General features: G+C 40.4%; 1 long non-coding RNA gene across 7 annotated transcripts in view; it reads left to right on the plus strand.

Moving 5' to 3' along the window:
• Positions 1-13,361, plus strand: part of LOC129025219 (uncharacterized) — a 105,538-nt gene that overhangs the window by 67,794 nt on the left and 24,383 nt on the right. Inside the window, exons 9-13 of one of the 7 annotated variants that reach the window (XR_010125525.1) lie at positions 610-832; positions 2,196-2,344; positions 5,184-5,421; positions 6,138-6,238; positions 11,596-11,747. The exons of 5 other annotated variants lie outside the window; for them this stretch is intronic. This is a non-coding gene — a long non-coding RNA (uncharacterized LOC129025219). The remainder of the gene's footprint in view (positions 1-609; positions 833-2,195; positions 2,345-5,183; positions 5,422-6,137; positions 6,239-11,595; positions 11,748-13,361) is intronic. One more of the 7 variants, XR_010125528.1, reaches the window with a different exon arrangement.

The following is a 13,361-nucleotide window of genomic DNA, read 5'->3' on the forward strand; positions in this document are numbered from 1 at the left end:
GAGAGGGAGGGGTATATTAAGTGGAAAAGATAGGTTGTCAAAGAAGATGAGGACTGTGATTGCACTTTTGGAGAAGACTATGATGTGTGTTGGGGGTCGAACATGTTCGTGTGCACCTCACCTACAGGGATGCGTCTGGAGAGTGTGCATTATCCTAAGGGACAACAGACCCCTTGGGGCCAGGGGGTAGGAGTAGGGTCAGTGAGAGATGCAGGATAATTTAAATGTATTGAAGTGCTTTTGTATAGTGTTGGAAATTTTGTATTCGGGGGGAAAAAGTATTTTAATAAAAATTGAAAACAAAATACTTGTGATCAGATTGACAAAAGTAATGTGCATATATATTCCATATATATATATTTTTTGCTTTGGAAAAGCATTCATTGTAGCCAATTTTATGGGGAAACAAAGCAGATTTTAAAAAATGAATGGAGAGTGTGTGTGTGTGTGTTTGCGTGTGTGTGTGTGTGTGTGTGTGTTTCTAGCTAGTCTAGCTCCACCACCTCAAGTACAGCTCACAGTTGCAGTATTATCTTCAGTTCAGACCAGGACTGGCTTCTGATCTCAGATTTAGATATCCCACAAAAAGTGCTTCTGTTAATATTCCAGAAAAAATGATGGATACAGAAGGATAGCTGGATGTAAGTGAAAAGTTCCAGAAATCCATGTCTGATCCCATTAATCAAGCTCCCAACTTTCATCCCTCCCTGCCTGCTGCTGAGTCCCCTGGTCTACACTCAGAGTTGCCATCCTGACTCTGGCCACCAAGAGGCATTACAGCTATCTCTACGTTCCTTGCTCTTTCTTAATGAAAAGGGGTAAATTTCGCAGAGTAAGTAATGTTATGAAACTTTACTGTGATACCAATAGTTTGAAATACCCATTTGTATATTAAAGCAGGCCAATTTGCTGTTGATTCCAAATCTACAGCGCATTCAGTAATTTATTTTTTCCTTCATTAGCGTAGGTTGAGGTGTCCACGCTGTAGGGGGGGGTCCCTCCTGGAGAGCAGGGTGTTCACCACCCATCACTCCAACCCTGTACAGGCTTCTCAGACCCTCTCCCACTCCCTCTCACTGACCCCCCTCTCCAAGACATGGTGGACACAGCTGCCCAGACCCCACTCCAGCGCCTCATCCTTTCAGTCACTTCCTGCTGCCCTGGGCTCCCCCAGTCCTGCCTCCCAGCAACAGCCAAGGCACATCAGACCTACCTGGTGTTTCATCCTATGGATGTCCCACAGTATGTTTTTACACTCTTTTTTACACCTGTCAGGGTTGGTTTTTTTCCAGACAGAATCATTCTGCAGTTCCTTTCATAGACTGGGTTTTAGGGGAGGATACTGTATTTTTCTGCTCCTTGCTTACACTTTGTGGAGAAGTTTGATAATAGTGGTACAGTGATGCCCCCTCATGACAGAAGCCTGAACTGCAGCAGCTTGAACATCGCTGAGCAGGAAGGTGGGAGGGAGGTGCTGTGGCCCATGCACACCCTACAGAGTTTTCTGGAAGTGTGAGTAGAAAAATGGGCATTCCCACTGTACAGGGATACTGACGGCCACCAGACAGAAAGTGTAGCCTCTCCATGTGCTATGTGAAAGCACAAAATGATCATTTCTATGTTTATGCTTTCAAACCTCTGGATAAATAGCTATAGACCTATCTAAGCAAAAATGCATCTTGGCCACTAAGTGATCTTTGTGACCCACATTTGCCCTCATTGTGATCATCTTTGCATACACATGCGTTTCCATAATAATATTTTAAATTTCCTTCCAAAAATAATTGTGGTCTCTTTTTTTATCAACCAGGTGGTTCGTCATGTGGGTGCCCCAAAAATTCATTTAATTAGTATCCCAGTCATAAAAACGTAGTTGCTTTAACATTTTTTCGTGTTACAAACAATAGTATACTTAATATCCTCCTCATATATATGCAAATATATTTGTAAGCATTTCTGTCAAAAAAAAAAAAAAAAGTTCCTGGAAGTGGTCTTTCAAAACCCTGGAAACTGTAAAATTTTATATTAACATAATGAAATCCAAATACTATTTCTAACTTATATTCCTTACATAACAGTATGTAAGGACCTTATGTCTTCACACATTAGAAATAATGTGAATCATTGCTAATCTTATGGGCAACAAATCACCTGTCATCATTATCTTCATTAAAACTTGTTTTGCTGAATTCTAGAATTCCATCCTATGGATATGACATCAGTTTTCTCAAACCTGTGTTATTCAGAGTGTTCTGATATTCCCTGTTATCTACACTGTGTGGAAGACATCTTTTCAGAGTCTGTGCATGGCTGAAGGGCACAGTTCCTGTAGCTGTTTACACTGGTGAGCCAAATGGGTCCTCTTACAGCCCTACCAACTGTCTTGGAGGTTATTACAGTACTAATAACAGAACCTGGTTGCTGTACATGTGTGTGTATTTGTCACTGCTTGTGTGTGTGCACAGCATTTCCCTCTGCTTCCTTCTGCCCCTTCATAATTTGGTGTACCGGTTGGTCTTTCTTCCTAAATTCAGGCCCAGAAATAAAGGAAGGGAATTTTCAGAATGACAGTCCTTATAACCAGATGCTTATCAGCATCCTTCACAATGTCCTGAAGATAAACTTCTAAAAGGTAAATTGTTGGTGCAAAGGGTGTGCACCTATGTAGCCCTTTGATAAGATAAGTATTGCCATACTGACACCCGGAGAGGTAATGCCATTTAGATTCCTCAGGTGGAGTCACAGGAGAAAATCCAAAGAGGAGTAAAAAATAATAATGCTGATGTCATGTTAGAGTGGAGGCCCTGGATGCTGTTGTGGACCCACTCTCAAGTTTCTTCCACAGTTAGAAGATGTGGAAGTGATCAGGTGCAAATCGAATTTTTCATACAAGCGAAGCCCGAGTCAGCATGGGGGGTGGTGGTGGTGGGGCAGGGAGAGACTGCCATTGCTTGGAGTTACTTAGGACACAGCAGGGCTGGGATACAGCTACGGTTTTATATATATTCATGGGTATAGAAAACATGGGCATCAAGGCCTTCGTATGAAAAAGTTTTGTCATTACTGAGGTACAACAGAAGGCTTTCTTGCAATATAATTACAGACAATGAAATTCACAGTTTTAAGGATACAACTTGCTGATTTTCAGTAAACAAACGTTGTGCAACCATTACCGTAGTTGAGTTTTGGAGGTTTCCATCACTATAAAATGTCCCATCATACTTGAACGCAGTTAATCCCTGCTTTCACCCCCAGCTCCAGGAATCACAGGTATGCTTTGTGTTTCTGTAGATTTACCTATTCTGGACATCTCATAGAAGTGGAATCATGCAATATTCATCTTTTGTGTCTGGCTTCTTTCACTTCACATAATGTTTTTAAGGTTTATCTATTTTGTAGCATGTATCAGTACTTTATTCCTTTTTATTGATATACCACATTTTTTTATCCACTCATCAATTGGTGAACACTTGAGTTGTTTCCAGTTTTTGGCCATTATGAATTATGATGCTACATATATTTTTTGTGCAAGTTTTTATGTAGACATAGGTTTCCATTTCTCTTGAGTATGTACCTGGGAGTAAAGTTGCTGGGTTATATGGCAGTTCTCTGCTTGACAATATGAGGAACTCTCAGAATATTTTATTGACCCTGACAGTCTTGAGGAGTACAGCCTTAATCTGATGTCTTTTTTTCATGATTAGACCAGCATTATGGAATTTGAGAAAGAATACCACAGAGTTGAAGTGCCCTTCTTATCACATAATATTTGGGTTTACATGATGACATGACCTCACTGGTGATGTTAACCTTCATCACATAGTTAAAGTCGTGTTTGCCAAGTTTTCCAGTGTACGGTAACTTTTTCAATTCATGTACTCTGTTCCTGAGAAGTGAGTCACTAAGTGTGACCTGCATTCAGAGGTTGAAACAGAATTAAGCTTCACCTCTTGGAGGGTTAGTAGCTACAAATACTATTTGGAATCATTCCATAAAGACTGTTTGTCTTCTCACATGCTTTTCTTTATTAATTCACCAAACATTTACTTATATCAGTATGGATTTATGCATACTTATTTTAAAGTTGAAATATTTTACTTAATGGATATATCCCCAAAGAATTCCAGCATCATTATTTCAGTGGTACAGTAAAAGAATTTTGACTTAACTATCAGGAAACTGCAAAAGAGCTCCCTATCACCGCAATTATATTTCATCACCACTATATTTTCTAATTGTGATATATTAGTGCTTTTAGACAATATATTTAATCATGGCAAAGTTTGGAACAGCATTATAATTTCACATTATTTCATTGCCTACTTGGTACCCCTTGAGAAAGAAATAAAAAACAGATAAGGCAAGATTATTGAAGTAGCCATAAAAATTACTGCTAACATAAAGTAAACCTATTTATGAACTCCCTGTCAATGAAGCAAAAGTATAAGCTGTGTCAGGTAAAATGTGTGCTTCATTTGAAAGCATGTCGTCTACAGCTTAGCCTTCTGGTTATCTGACTCTGAAAGCTGTTTTACAACTCTACCTTTTAGGTAACTGATAGCATTGCATACTATCTTTGTCTATAGACACAAGGAAATGAATTCTGTCTTGGGGGAGGGAAACCTTTTCCCCCTGGGGAAATACCTATTTATCTCCATTTGAACATTTATTTCAACACTCTTGATCTATAAATGTGACAAAGAGGTGGCTGTAGACTTGGGAGAGTTCATTTCAGTGGAAGGGTGGGGGAACCAAGCTCCATTAGATGAGAAATGAAGACTGAGGTGTAGGGAAGTGCAGAGGGAAGTGAGTTGAGTATTGAGAATTCTTCATAGAATATTGATTGTAAATGGGAGAATATATGTAAAGAGGATATCAACTAAAGATGTAGAAATGGGTCCATGGCACTGAATTATGTTTTATAATCATCAGTGATGAATCTCTATGATTAATCTGTTAGTGGGAAGGAGCCATCTCTTCTTAGATCTACCATCTGAATTTACCACACCCTCCTTTCCACACTTCACTTTCTTGTTTCTATTCTGGGGAAGCCTAAAACTTAACCAAAGGGATGATATAGAGTTTGGCCTTAATGCCTAGTAACTGTTAACTGAGGAATGACTGAATGGGTGGATGCACAATGTGTCAAACGTGCTGATAATTCACAAATTTTTATCTCCCAGCGCAGAGCTTTTATGCAGATGACTGAACCCGTGGAGTTAGGTGGCTGAGAGGATGCAGCTTCCCAGGTCTCTACAATTGATGGCAGCAAGATGGGAGCACCCAGCTACAGTATTCAGAAGTAGATTTAGGCAGACTACCGCACCTTACATGCTAGAGGGATCCACACTGACCTGAGTAGGTGAGGTCTCAGACAGGCTTGTTTTCCATCATGGCGACAGGATTACAGCCTACTCAGAAGTAAGTTGTGGTCCAGTTCTTGTGTCATTCAGAAAGACTCCAGAACGTGTAGATCCAGCTCCTCTCTAAACTTGAACTCAACCAATATCCCAGAGAGACATTCTTAATCTTCTAGGCAAATGCACTGTCATTAGGAGCCACCAGAGACCACACAAACACACACAAATACACACATACATACACATATATACACCCTGGAGCCTTAATGCCAGCTGTAGCCCTAGGAGAACCTGCAGGCTCATGTGCTTGTTGCTTATTGTCTGTTAGGCTGCATATGTAACTGGACCCTTTTGCATTTTAAAAAATAGCAATAATGATGATTAACAGAGTGTTTATTAGGGAATTATTTAAAAATTACCTTAGTATCCAGTTAAATATGATGAAAATGAGAGAATTTCCACCTGTCATGTTATCAAAGTATTTTAAAAAACCGTCGAGGATTTCAGTGAGGTGTGCATATGGGTATGTCTACTCTGTCTCATATTGGGGGAGGGGATATCACTTAGTACAACCTCTTTCCAGGTTGATTTGGCAATATCTTTTAAATAGTCTATGCATCCCCACTCTGTATGTATTTGGAGCCTGTCCCTTCAAGTATTCATCCTTAGTGTGACAACTGCCCCTCTATTAGAGAATGCATATTCCTCATGACGTAGGTTGTCTGGGAACTCTACTTTCTAAAGCACTGACCCAGACACATTCCCTTGTCTTTACAGAGCAGGATATTGATGTACAACAAGATTCGCTGATCAGAAAGAGAGGCAGAACTAGCAGCCTGGCTTCAGAGGTGAAGATACAGATGTCAGTAGTGACCCAGGTCAGCAGGAAAGCAAGATTTACTTGGTTATTGTGTGATATGCAGCTCAGCATCATACAGTCTGCATGGGACCTTATGGGGTGCTGGTCTCTACTTTTCTACTTATTGTAGAATGCTCCCCTGTTGAGGACCAGCCTCAACACCACCCATAGGGTACCCAAAGTCCGGTGGCGACGAAGGAATGAGAAGAGACAGGTTAAGAGTGCATAAAGAGTGGGGGCCAGGGGACCAATTGCAAAATGGAGGCTGCAAAAGGTGCCAAGCTCTGGTCTCCACACTATTTGTTGAGTACAGTCACTTAGATCTAAGAAGCAGACGTTCAGGACGAAACGGTGAAAGGGAGGCAGGTATAATTTATAGCAAATGAATCTCCTTTGTGCTCAAACTGCGTATCTTTAACTTATGGGAGATTAGCTAGTGGGAGCGGGCTTAACTAGGAGCCTGCACATCTGGCCATATTCCAGTGCTTCGAAGGAGTGTCTTTCTCCTTGAACACAGTGTTTATAGATAAGAGAGCAAGTCTCGCTCAGAGCATGGGAACATAATGGCGATAAGAAGACTTTCCTCCTCATAGGCCTCTTGTGGCTTTCCACAACTTATTGTCCCATATTTTTGTGGCCAGTTTATACAGGTACCCCATAAGCCTTTCTCCCAACACTCCTCAGCCAGACTACTTAACCTACAAACATTATTGCTTCTCTAGCTATAAAATCACATAGAGGTTATTACCTCTACCTCCTGGTAATGTTGTGGAAATACATGAAATAAAAATGCACCAGCATTCAAGAAAGGTGAGTCCCCATGACTCTCTTAGGTCAGGCATCCTGGCCTTCTATGGGATTTTTAAGCTCTCATCACCCATATGGCTCTGCAGCTTGCCTTTTTTCAGAAAAACAGCATCTATCCAGGTTTTTATTTGCATTTCATTAGTGAATGTGTTTTTAAATGTTTCTTGGGCATGTATATTGCTGTTTACATGAATTCTCTGTTTATATCTGTATTAGCTATCTTGCATAACCAATTACCTCCAAATTTTGCTGCTTAAAGCAACAAACATATTAATACACATCATTTCTGTGGGTTAGGAATCATGGCACAGTTTAGGTTCTGGCTCAGAGTCTCTCACAAGGCTGCAATCAAGGTCTAGGTAGGGACTACAGCCATCTCAAGGCTTAGCGGAGGGAGGATCCAATTCCAAGCTCATTTGTATGGCTGTTAGCAGGCCTCAGGGCCTCAATAGTTCTTGGGCAGAGACATCGATTGTCACATAGATAGCTCATATCATGGCAACTGGCTCTCCTTAGCGCATCTATAAGAATGTGCCTAGCAAGCACAACACAGCTTTTTGTCACTTGATCTCAGAAGTGACATCCCATCCCTTCTCCCATATTTTAATTTTTAGTAGCAAGTCACTAACTCTAGCCCACACAATGGGACAGATTATACAGGGAGTGAATACACAAGGAAAATGGGGATCATAGGGGACAATCTTAGAGAGTGCCTACCATAACATCATCAGACCTTCTTTCCATATTGGCTACTGGGAATGCTTTATATATCATGAGAATTAGCTCCATAAAATTTGTACATATTTACTCTAACCTACTGAGACAAGCTTTAATGATTTATTTTGTCATATACAGTGTTTTAAAATTTTCAATATTATAATTTAATATACACATCATTATATAAATAAATTAAGCAATGACCAGGGCAGCATTGATTGTTATTGTCCAGGGAGATTAGAACATTCAGATTCCTGGAGGCTTCAGAACACATGAAAAGCTTTAGTGAAATTCCAGACTCCACTCCTGAGGAGACAGTAACCAAAGCAGTTTCTCTGGTTTACACAACCTCTCTTAATTTCCTATAACTTGATCTAAACTATGCATTTAATAATAGGTTACTTGAATAAATGTTAAGATTAAAGGAGATACAACTTAGAGTACATCTTCTTTATAATTAGTTTTGTCAACATTAGTTTCCTACCCTCCAGATCTTTGTCCCAGAGGAAGCACCTGTTATTCTGAATAAGCCTGTCTGTCTGCCATCTTAAATGCCAGTCAATTCTCATGATCCACATACCAAGATCTCTTGGCCCCAGGCAGAGGATTTCACTTCCACCATCATCATCCTCATCATCATCACCAAAAGGGGTTGTTGAGTAACAGGCATGGGGATTGTACAATGACCAGTCCCTAACCCTTGGTGAGGCATCATATACAGAAGAGGTTGTTGGGTGCCCTCCAATTGAAATGTAACAGCCATTGGAACAGTATTAAGAAGAGGTGACTTTAAGCAGTGATTAGCCCATAAGGGATCCACCCTTTTGAGTGGATTAATGCTGTTATTGTGGGAGTGGGCTACTTACCATGAGAGTGGGCTCCTAAACTGCTGAATGAGTTCAGTCCTACTTCCTCTTTCTGTCTCATGTCCTCACTTGCCCTTCTGCCAAGTTATGATGTAGCATGAAGGCCCTTGCCAGATGCTGGAGCCATGCTTTTGGACTTCCCAGTCTCCAGAACTGTGAGAAATAAATTTTATTTATTTATAAATTACCCAGTCTGTACTACTCTGTTATAGCAGCAGAAAATGGACTAACAGAAAATTGATACTGAGACATGGGCTGTGGCTATAACAAATACCTGAAAATGTGGAAGCAGCTTTGGAGCTAGGTAGTGATGAGTAGAGACTGGAAGAATTTGAATGAACAGGCTAGAAAAAGCCTAGACTGCCATAAATGGAGCTATAATGGCAATTCTGGTGAGGACTCAGAAGAGGAGAGCTGTAAGAAAAGTCTGAATCTTCTCAGATAGTACTTAAGCCTTAAAGTACTTCAAGGGATGGTGACCAGAATGTTGGTAGAAATATGGACAGTAAAGGCCATTCTGATAAAGTCTCAGACAGAAATGATAAACAGGCTGGGCATGGTGGCTGATGCCTGTAATCCCAGCACTTTGGGAGGCTGAGGCGGCTGGATCACCTGAGGTCAGGAGTTCGAGACCAGCCTGGCCAACATGGTGAAACCCTGTGTCTACTAAAAATAATAAAAAAAAAAATAGCCAGGCATGGTGGCAGGTGCCTGTAATCCCAGCTACTTGGAAGGCTGAGGCAGGAGAATCGCTTGAACCCAGGAGGCAGAGGTTGCAGTGAGCCAGGATCGCGCCATTGCACTCCAGCCTGGGCAACAAACTCCATTAAAAAAAAGAAAGAAAAGAAATGAGGAACAATGTAGGAAACTGGTGTAAAGGCCATCCTGTTATAAAGTAGCAAAGACCTTGGCTGAATTTTATCCATGTTCTAGGGCTTTATGGAATGCAGAACTTAAGAGTGATGAAGTAGGGTATCTGGTGGAAGAAATCTCTAAGCATCAAAGTATTCAGGTTGCTACACAGCTACTTTTAACCACATACAGTGAGATGTGAGAAGAAATAAGTGACTTAAAATATGATTTGTAATTAAAAGAGAAGCAGAGCAAAAAAAGTTAGAAAAATTTACATCCTGGCCATGTAGAATGAAAAGGGTGTTCAGGAGAGAATACTAAGGGTGTGGCCAAGCAACTATTTGCTAAAGAGGTTACCATGGATGGAAGGGAGCCAGATGCTATTCATCAAGACAATGAGAAAAAGTCCCCCAAGGTATTTCAGAGATCTTTGAGGCTGCCCCTCTTGTCACAGACCCAGAGCTATAGGGGGAGCAGCCCAGGATGCCTTCCATGGGCTTGCTGCAAAGAGACACTTGGATCTCTTCTTTCCACATTTCAGGACAGTGCTCCTCAGCCACCCCAGTTGCTGTGGCTCAAGTGACCTCAGGTGTGGCTTGATCTGCAGCTTCAGAGGATACAAGCTGTAAACACTATTGGTATCCATATGGTGCTAATTCTATAGGCATACAGAGTGCAAGAGCTGTGAGAGCATGACTTCCTCCTCCTAGATTTGAAAGGATGTCTCAGACAGCCTGGAGATCCAGGCAGAGACTTGCAGGGATGGAGCTACCACAAAGAGCCCCTACTAGGGAAATACCTAGTGAGCTGTTGAGTATGGCCATCTCAGAGACCCCGAAACTATAGAGTTACCAGTGTGCAACTCCAGCCTTGGAAAGCTGCAGGCATGAGACTCCAATTTGTGAGAGCTGGTGAGTAGACTGAGTATAGCAAACCCATCGAGGCAGGACTGCCTGTGGCTTTGAGGGCCTAGTTCCCATCCCAGTGAGCCCAGTATTCAGGACATGGAGTCAAAAGAGAGTGATTCTCTAGCTTTAAGACTTAATGGGCCTTGCACAGTGGCTCATGTCTGTAATCCCAGCACTTTGGGAGGCCAAGGCTGGTGGACTGCTTGAGCTCAGGAGTTTGAGACCAACCTGGGCAATATGGTGAAACCCCGTCTCTACAAAACATACAAAAATTAGCTGGGCATGGTGATGCACATCTGTGGTCTCAGCTACTCGGGAAGCTAAGGAAGGAGGATCGCTTGAGCCCTAGAGGCAGAGGTTGCAGTAAGGCAAGATCATGCTATTGCACTCCAGCCTGGGTGACAAAATGAGAAACTCTGTCAAAAAAACAAAAACAACAACAAAAAAAGACTTAATGTTTTTGGCCCTGTTGGGTTTTGGACTATGCTTGAGGCCTGTTACTCCTTTCTTTTTGCCTGTGTCTCCCTTTTAGAATGGGAATGTTTACTCTACACCTGTGTCACTATTGTATTTTGGGAGTAGACAGCTTGTTTTGATTCACAAGCTCGCAGCTGGAAGGAATTTGCCTTAGGATGAATTGGGTTTTGAGTCTCAATCATAACTGATTTAGATGAGACTCTGGATCTTGGACTTCTGAGTTGATGCTAGAATGAATTAAGACTTTAGGGGCTACTGAGCTGGAATGAATGTATTTTGTACATCAGGAAGAAATAGCCATCAGTGGCTAGTGCCTACCATATTGGGCAGCAGCAGCTCTACATATTTTTTTCTTTGCTTTTTATTCACTTAACAGTGTGTATTTTGGAGATCACTACATAATAGAGTGGGAGTTCTCATTGCTTGTTATATCTGCATTATACTCTAGGAGGTAGATGTATCTTAGGTTATTCGATCAGTCCCTTATTGGTGGACATTTGTCACATTTTGAGTCTTCTGCTGTTACAATTTGTTCTGCCAAGAATGAACCTTGTGCTTCTGCCTTTTTGTCTTTTTGAATTGAATCTTGGGGTTACATTCTTGTAGGTTCAAAGAGAAAATACCTGTGCACTGTGAAATAAATTTTAAACAGAGAGCATCTGGAAATGTAGCAGCAAGAAGTGAATGTTGGTCCTATCTCATCATTTCTTTTATTCCACATACTTTCTGCTCTCTTATTTTCTTTCTAGTGTGACATGCATAAAGGAATTTCTTATTGAGCCCCAGGAAGAAGAAACACTACATAAGAGCAAATAATAAAATCGGTCAGATAGACAGAAGATGGGAGTCATCAAACCTGTATCCCTCTTGCCAGACCTATCAACTGACCATAGGACATTCAGTGAGTCCTTTCCCTTTCTTGGTCTAAGTCCTAACACAGAAAGACACTCAATATAGAAACAGTGGATAGGGAACCCTTAAATCATCTGAAACTTCATGTTTACTGACTTTAAACTAGTTGCCCTCCAGAGCAAAGGACTATATCTTGTAGTGATGTGGTTTTCCCATACATGGCACACTCCCACTAGCACACCCAGTGTTGTCCACAATTCTCAGCTGTATAGCTATGAATAACTCCACCCCTTTCTCTCCCACTCAGAAAATTATTTCATATTTCAAGAGAGTGAGAGAGTTGTTATAGGTACAACACTGATTCAGCTATAACATAAACAATCCTCAAGCTTCAGTAAAGTATTACAAGTAACAAGTTGCTTATAATACACACAATGATTGTGACACATTAGCTTGTCATGGCACCATGAATAAGAGGCTCTCATGTAGAATGGCAGCCATTGCAAAAACGTCTTGACAACAGCTCTCATTGGAAGCCAAAAACACTGTATATCCAACCATCTTGAGCTATTGCTACTATTAGAAATAAAAATAATATATGGCATTATTTAAGTGATTACTCTGTGCCAGGCCCTGTGTTATGTTACATGTTTTATCTTAATTAATACTTTCTTTGTATGTGTCCACCATTTTAATCTTTTTTGTAGAAAGAAACTGAGGCTTAGAGGGTGTAAGCAATTGCTTAAGATGTAGTAAGTGACAAAACCAAACACAAATACAAGGCTGTCTAATGTCAAAGGATGTTCTTTTAACCAATGCTTTCCTTTACCAGAGGAAATTTCTCCAAATATTTGAGAATTATTTACCTATAAAGTCTTCTACATGCAAAGTAACCTCTATTTCTCTCCAGACTCCAAACTGCCCTTCCTAGGGGCACCACTATTTTGGAGTTATTGTGTATCTGTCCAGAAAAAAACCTTTTCATGTAAAACCTGTATGTGTATATGTGTATATGTGTTTATGTACTTATAAAATATTAATAATAATATTTTTTAAAAGAAACAGTGGACTGGGGTGTGGGCTTTGGGATTACAGAAACTTGGATTTGACCCTGGGAACCATTAACTGCTGTTTGTGTAATTTAGAGCAAGTAACTTATCTACCATATGTCCTATAATTGTTGTCATCTTATATTATCATTTATTATTATTACTATTTCTACCATCCATCCAAAGGCTGGATGATAGGAATGGAGATTATACTGTCTGGTATTACAATGTTCCTCAAACCTATAATTTTATAACTGTTGGGTAGCATGCAAATTAAAGGAAGTCTATAGAAAGCTCTTGAGTAGACCCAGGCATATAACATTATTTAATATGCTGCAGGTATGGCATTTCCATTCCAATGCATTGTTCAAGAATTGGGGCTGGGTCAACTGGAAAGAGTAAGATGTTCGATCTTATACCTTGTCATTTAATCAGAACACTTCATCACTGTGTTAGTATTTAAGATAAAAGCAAAAGATATAAAAAAAGACACTGAACTGCACATATGGTTATAGTAGTTACATGAATTGTATATATAATTTACAGTACATGTGTATATATGCATGAAAAAATAACCACTGGAATGACATAACACAATCTTAATTTCAATCATG

The sequence above is a fragment of the Pongo pygmaeus genome, chromosome X, assembly GCF_028885625.2.
Source record: "Pongo pygmaeus isolate AG05252 chromosome X, NHGRI_mPonPyg2-v2.0_pri, whole genome shotgun sequence".
NCBI classification, from domain to species: Eukaryota; Metazoa; Chordata; class Mammalia; order Primates; family Hominidae; genus Pongo; species Pongo pygmaeus.